The following is a 6,000-nucleotide window of genomic DNA, read 5'->3' as shown; positions in this document are numbered from 1 at the left end:
CTAAGCACAACGCACACACCCATGCTCAAGGGAGGACTCGAACCTCCGGCGGGAGGGGCCCCACTGTCCGTGACATGACGCCTTATTTTTATCTAATTTTTTTTTTTTGTCATTGCTTGTTCTATTTTTTCGGAGCGGACGTACCATGACGCTTGTTTAAGTTCTTCGTTGATCCATTTCAGCAGTTTTCTTTATTACAGAGGACAACTAACCCTCTGACCGAACACGCTGAACTACCGTGCCGACTCGCCTCAAACCTCGCGGCCACTACGCGCGGCTCAGGAAAGGTCCCTTGATAAACACCAGGGACGATTCCCTTTCGGGAAACGCGTCCAGTGTGGAATTACTATAGAAAACTGTTCAGTACGCTATGTGCATATGAACGGAGTCTGGGTAAACGGTAATGGGTTCCACCGACATCAGCGTGACGAGAGCCTACGGACAAAGGAGGGATCAGCAGGAATGAGCATCTGGTCTCAAATGGTAAGCACCAATAGGTAAACGCCGAGAGGGCCGCTGTTATCTACAGCAGCCCGAAGCTGTTTTGTCTGGAAGTACCACGGCTCTAAACAGAACGAACGGTCTAATAATTTAGAAGGAGACGAGGAATATATATGCAGTAAGGTCAAGAGTTAAACGTGTGTCCAAGAAATGCCATCGATTTACACAGTCACCAGCTGTCGTTACAAGCGCAACTAGACTCTACACTGTAAACTTCTACATACTATAAATAACAAACTAGGCGGCCTTAGAAGCTAGACATAATATCGGATAATGGCATCGCACAGTAGCCTGTATCATGAGTAGCAACGCAAATTACAATACTATTAAATATACTATATTGATAAGCGTTTGCATTAAGTGTGTTATGCCGGCCGCACCGTCCGAGCAGTTCTAGGAGCTTCAGTCTGGAACCACGTGGCTGCTGCGGCCGCAGGTTCGAATTCTGCCTCGGATGTCCTTAGGTTAGTTAGGTTTACGTAGTTGTAAAGTCCAGGGGACTGATGATCTCAGATATTAAGTCCCATAGTGATTAGAGCCATTTGAACCATTTTTAAGTGCGTTATGCTACAAAATACTTCACGCACACTTGCAAATGGAGCGGTACATTGTTAATAGCATAACAAATTAATTTAATATATCTCAGTGCCAATATTTGATTGGAAGTGAGATAAACGCACACGCTTATCTAGGTAAGACATATGTTTAAAGAAACAGTAATTGGTGTTAGTAGACACAGTACAAAGTAATGTTTCGTGCAAAATATTTAATGTTATTATAGAATTATTAGTGTAAGAATGGTGGTTCACTTCCATTTAAATTTACATTTCCAGTTCATTTTCATTCAATTTCACTTGGACACGTTGTGTCGAACCGTTGTCAAAAGCCGTTATATGGGAAGCTACTTGAGAACCCATTGGCAAAAACTGTATGGCGTCGGTGGACGTGGTGGTGGGAGATGTGCTCTTGGGAGCCGCTGGAAAATGCAAAGGAGTTATCGTACGGTATCCGGTGAGAGAGGGGTGTATTTGGTTTTTTAACGTATGAGTGGATGTTCGGTTACGTCCACGTTATTGAAGTGTTACGACGCTGCTCAGAAGCACTTGGAACGCTATGAGCGCGAAGGAAAGGCTTTCTTACGCCGTATCGTAACACTGGTTGAGACATGGGCCACATCATACGAGCCAAAACTGTAACGCCAGTCCAATGAATGGCATCATTATGGGTCGCCTCGAAATTCGAAAGTGCATCAGAGCCCAGTACGGTGGAAGTTGTGGTGGTTCCCGTGTACGACTCTGGTGGTGTTATCCTAACGCATTACGTTCCTCCACGGCAGACCGTCAATGCACAGTATTACTGCTCGTTTTTCGATCGTCACCTGCGATCAGCTTTGCGAAGCTGCGCAACTCATCCATCATTTTGCACGACACTGCGCGGGCGCATACAGCGCAAGCTGTGGCTGCTCTGTTCGGTTCAAAATGGCTCTGAGCACTATGGGACTCAACTGCTGTGGTCATAAGTCCCCTAGAACTTAGAACTACTTAAACCTAACTAACCTAAGGACATCACACACATCCATGCCCGAGGCAGGATTCGAACCTGCGACCGTAGCGGTCGTGCGGTTCCAGACTGTAGCGCCTTTAACCGCTCGGCCACTCTGGCCGGCGCTCTGTTCGGTCGACGGGACTGGGAAGTACTGTACCATACACCACACTCCCCGGGCTTAAGTCCTTGTGACTTTGATTTGATTTCGAAGATGAAGGAACCACTTCGTGGCATTCTCTTCAGAAATGTTCCAGTGATTCGACAGGCAGTAGGCCGCTCCATTCGCACCATCAACAGAACGGGTTCTGCAAACGGTATACTACGCTTTAGTCATAGCTGGAAATGGGTTCTACACAAAGCTAGCGACTACTGTGAAGGACAGCAACAGAAAACATGTAACTCTTTTGTATCGGTTGTGTTTTGTTGCGATTACTGTGTCTCATTCGGTATTTAACAGTAATTCTTCCGGAATATAACCAGTAGTCGTATGTGGTAGGTTATTTACGATTGTAGTGAATTCTTGCAACAGATCAATCGATTTGGTTTTCTTCGTTGAGCAGTAGGTTCTCATAAAACGATTTAACTCTCTAAATACATGTCCGATGGGACTCGCTCTGGGAACGTAACACGACTTTTTGTCATGTGTAATATTTGCTTCCCGCAAAGCCTTATTCCATGTTTAATACGTGAAAATCGTTGCATTGTCTGTTAGAATCGTTCTTGACTACCCAACAGATGGAATAAAATCAGAAAACAATTTCTTGATGACGGATTTGCTGTTGGCTGACTGAATAGGGTACAACATTACATACTTAGAAACCGTATTCACAAATCCAACTATGTATTTATTACCTCCTCTTGCCCTCGGAACTGGCCGACAGATGTCCACAGAGATTAGATCTAAGGGCTTACGTGGAATGATGGAGTGGATCTCATCTTGTGTACCTATGTTACAACGATTAGTCATCTGAAAAACTTTGCACTTCTTCAAAACCTGATGAAATCTTCTCCTGATATTCAGAAAATAACAGTATATACCTATCTTGCTTGCACATTTAAGTACGCCAAAACGTCCCCAAACATAGTGAGTGTACAGTATAAGTTTTTCCACAAAATTTCTGGTTTACATACACATAATTTATCTGAAGTATCAGTGCCCCATACGGATCTCCGGGCGGGGACTACTCAGGAGGAGGTCGTTATCAGGAGAAATAAAACTGGCGTTCTACAAATCGGAGCGTGGATTGTCAGATCCCTTAATCGGGCAGGTAGAAGATTTAAAAAGAGAAATGGATGGGTTAAAGTTAGATATAGTGGGAATTAGTGAAGTTCGGTGGCAGGAGGAACAAGACTTCTGGTCAGATGAATACAAGGTTATAAATACAAAATCAAATAGGGATAATGCAGGAGTAGGTTTCATAATGAATAAAAATATAGGAGTGCGGGTAAGCCACTACAATCAGCATAGTGAACACATTACTGTGGCCACGATAGACACGAAGCCCATGCCTACTACAGTAGTACAAGTTTATATGCCAACTAGCTCTGCAGATGATGAAGAAATTGAAGAAATGTATGATGAGATATAAGAAATTATTCAGGTAGTCAAGGGAGACGAAAATTTAATAGTCACAGGTGACTGGAATTCGAGAGTAGGAAAAGGGAGAGAAGCCAACATAGCAGGTAAATATAGGTTGGGGGTAAGAAATGAAAGGGGAAGCCGTCTGGAAGAATTTTGCACAGAGCATAACTTAATCATAGCTAACACTTTGTTCAAGAAACATAAAAGAAGGTTGAATTCATGGAAGAATCCTGGAGATACTAGAAGGTGTCAGATAGATTATATAATGGTAAGACAGAGATTTAGGAACCAGGTTTTCAATTGTAATACATTTATAGGGGGAGATGTGGACTCTGACCAAAATCTATTGGTTATGAACTGTAGATTAAAACTGAAGAAACTACAAAAAGGTGAGAATTTAGGGAGATGGGACCTGGATAAACTGAAAGAACCAGAGGTTGTAGAGAGTTTCAGGGAGAGCATAGGGGAACAATTGACAGGAAGGGGATAAAGAAATACAGTAGAAGAAGAATGGGTAACTCTGAGGGATGAAGTAGTGAAGGCAGCAGAGGATCAAGTAGGTGAAAAGACGAGGGCTAGTAGAAATCCTTGGGTAACAGAAGATATATTGAATTTAATTGATGAAAGGAGCAAATATAAAAAGGCAGTAAATGAAGCAGGCAAAAAGGAATACAAACGTCTCAAAAATGAGATCGACAAGAAGTGCAAAATGGCTAAGCAGGCATGGCTAGAGGACAAATGTAAGGACGTAGAGGCTTGTCTCACTAGGGGTAAGATAGATACTGCCTACAGGAAAATTAAAGAGACCTTTGGAGAAAAGAGAGCCACCTGTATGAATATCAAGAGCTCAGATCGAAACTCAGTTCTAAGCAAAGAAGGGAAAGCAGAAAGTTGGAAGGAGTATATAGAGGGTCTATAAATGGGCGATGTACTTGAGGACAATTTATGGAAATGGAAGAGGATGTAGATGAAGATGAAATGGGAGATATGATAGTGAATAGTTTGACAGAGAACTGAAAGACCTGAGTCGAAACATGGCCCTGCGAGTAGACAACATTCCATTAGAACTACTGACGGCCTTGGGAGAGTCAGTCCTGATAAAACTCTACCATCTGGTGAGCAAGATGTATGAGACAGGCGAAATACCCTCAGACTTCAAGTAGAACATAATAATTCCCATCCCAAAGAAAGCAGGTGTTGGCTGATGTGAAAATTACCGAACTATCAGTTTAGTAAGTCACAGCTGCAAAATACTAACGCGAATTCTTTACAGACGAATGGAAAAACTGGTAGAAGCCGACCTCTGGGAAGATCAGTTTGGATTCCGTAGAAATGTTGGAACACGTAAGGCAATACTGACCATATGACTGATCTTAGAAGAAAGATTAAGGAAAGGCAAACCTACGTTTCTTGCATTTGTAGACTTAAGGAAAGCTTTTGACTATTTTTACCAGAATACTCTCTTTCAAATTCTAAAGGTGGCAGGGGTAAAATACAGGGAACGAAAAGCTATTTACAATTTGTACAGAAACCAGATGGCAGTTATAAGAGTCGAGGGACATGAAAGGAAAGCAGTGGTTGGGAAGGGAGTGAGACAGGGTTGTAGCCTCTCCCCGATGTTATTCAATCTGTATATTGAGCAAGCAGTAAAGGAAACAAAAGAAAAATTCGGAGTTGGTATTAAAATCTATGGAGAAGAAATAAAAACTTTGAGGTTCACCGATGATATTGTAATTGTCAGAGACGGCAAAGGACTTGGAAGAGCAGTTGAACGGAATGGACAGTGTCTTGAAAGGAGGGTATAAGATGAACATCAACAAACGCAAAACAAATATAATGAAATGTAGTCGAATTAAGTCAGGTGATGCTGAGGGAATTAGATTAGGAAATGAGACACTTAAAGCAGTAAAGGAGTTTTGCCATTTGGGGAGAAAAATAACTGATGATTGTCGAAGTAGAGTGGATATAAAATGTAGACTGGCAATGGCAAGGAAAGCGTTTCTGAAGAAGAGAAATTTGTTAACATCGAGTATAGATTTAAGTGTCAGGAAGCCGTTTCTGAAAGTATTTGTATGCAGTGTAGCCATGTATGGAAGTGAAACATGGACAGCCGGCCGCCGTGGTCTCGCGGTTAAGGCGCTCAATCCGGAACCGCGCAACTGCTACGGTCGCAGGTTCGTATCCTGCCTCGGGCATGGATGTGTGTGGTGTCCTTAGATTAGTTAGGTTTAAGTAGTTCTAAGTTCTAGGGGACTGATGACCACAGATGTTAAGTCCCTTAATGCTCAGAGCCGTTTGAACCATTTTTTTGAAACATGGACGATAAATAGTTTGGACAAAAAGAGAATACAAGTTTTCGAAATGTGGTGCTA

Source organism: Schistocerca cancellata, chromosome 6, assembly GCF_023864275.1.
Source record: "Schistocerca cancellata isolate TAMUIC-IGC-003103 chromosome 6, iqSchCanc2.1, whole genome shotgun sequence".
Classification (NCBI taxonomy): Eukaryota; Metazoa; Arthropoda; class Insecta; order Orthoptera; family Acrididae; genus Schistocerca; species Schistocerca cancellata.
The sequence above is the reverse complement of the archived record's forward strand: the minus strand, read 5'-3'. Positions refer to the sequence as shown.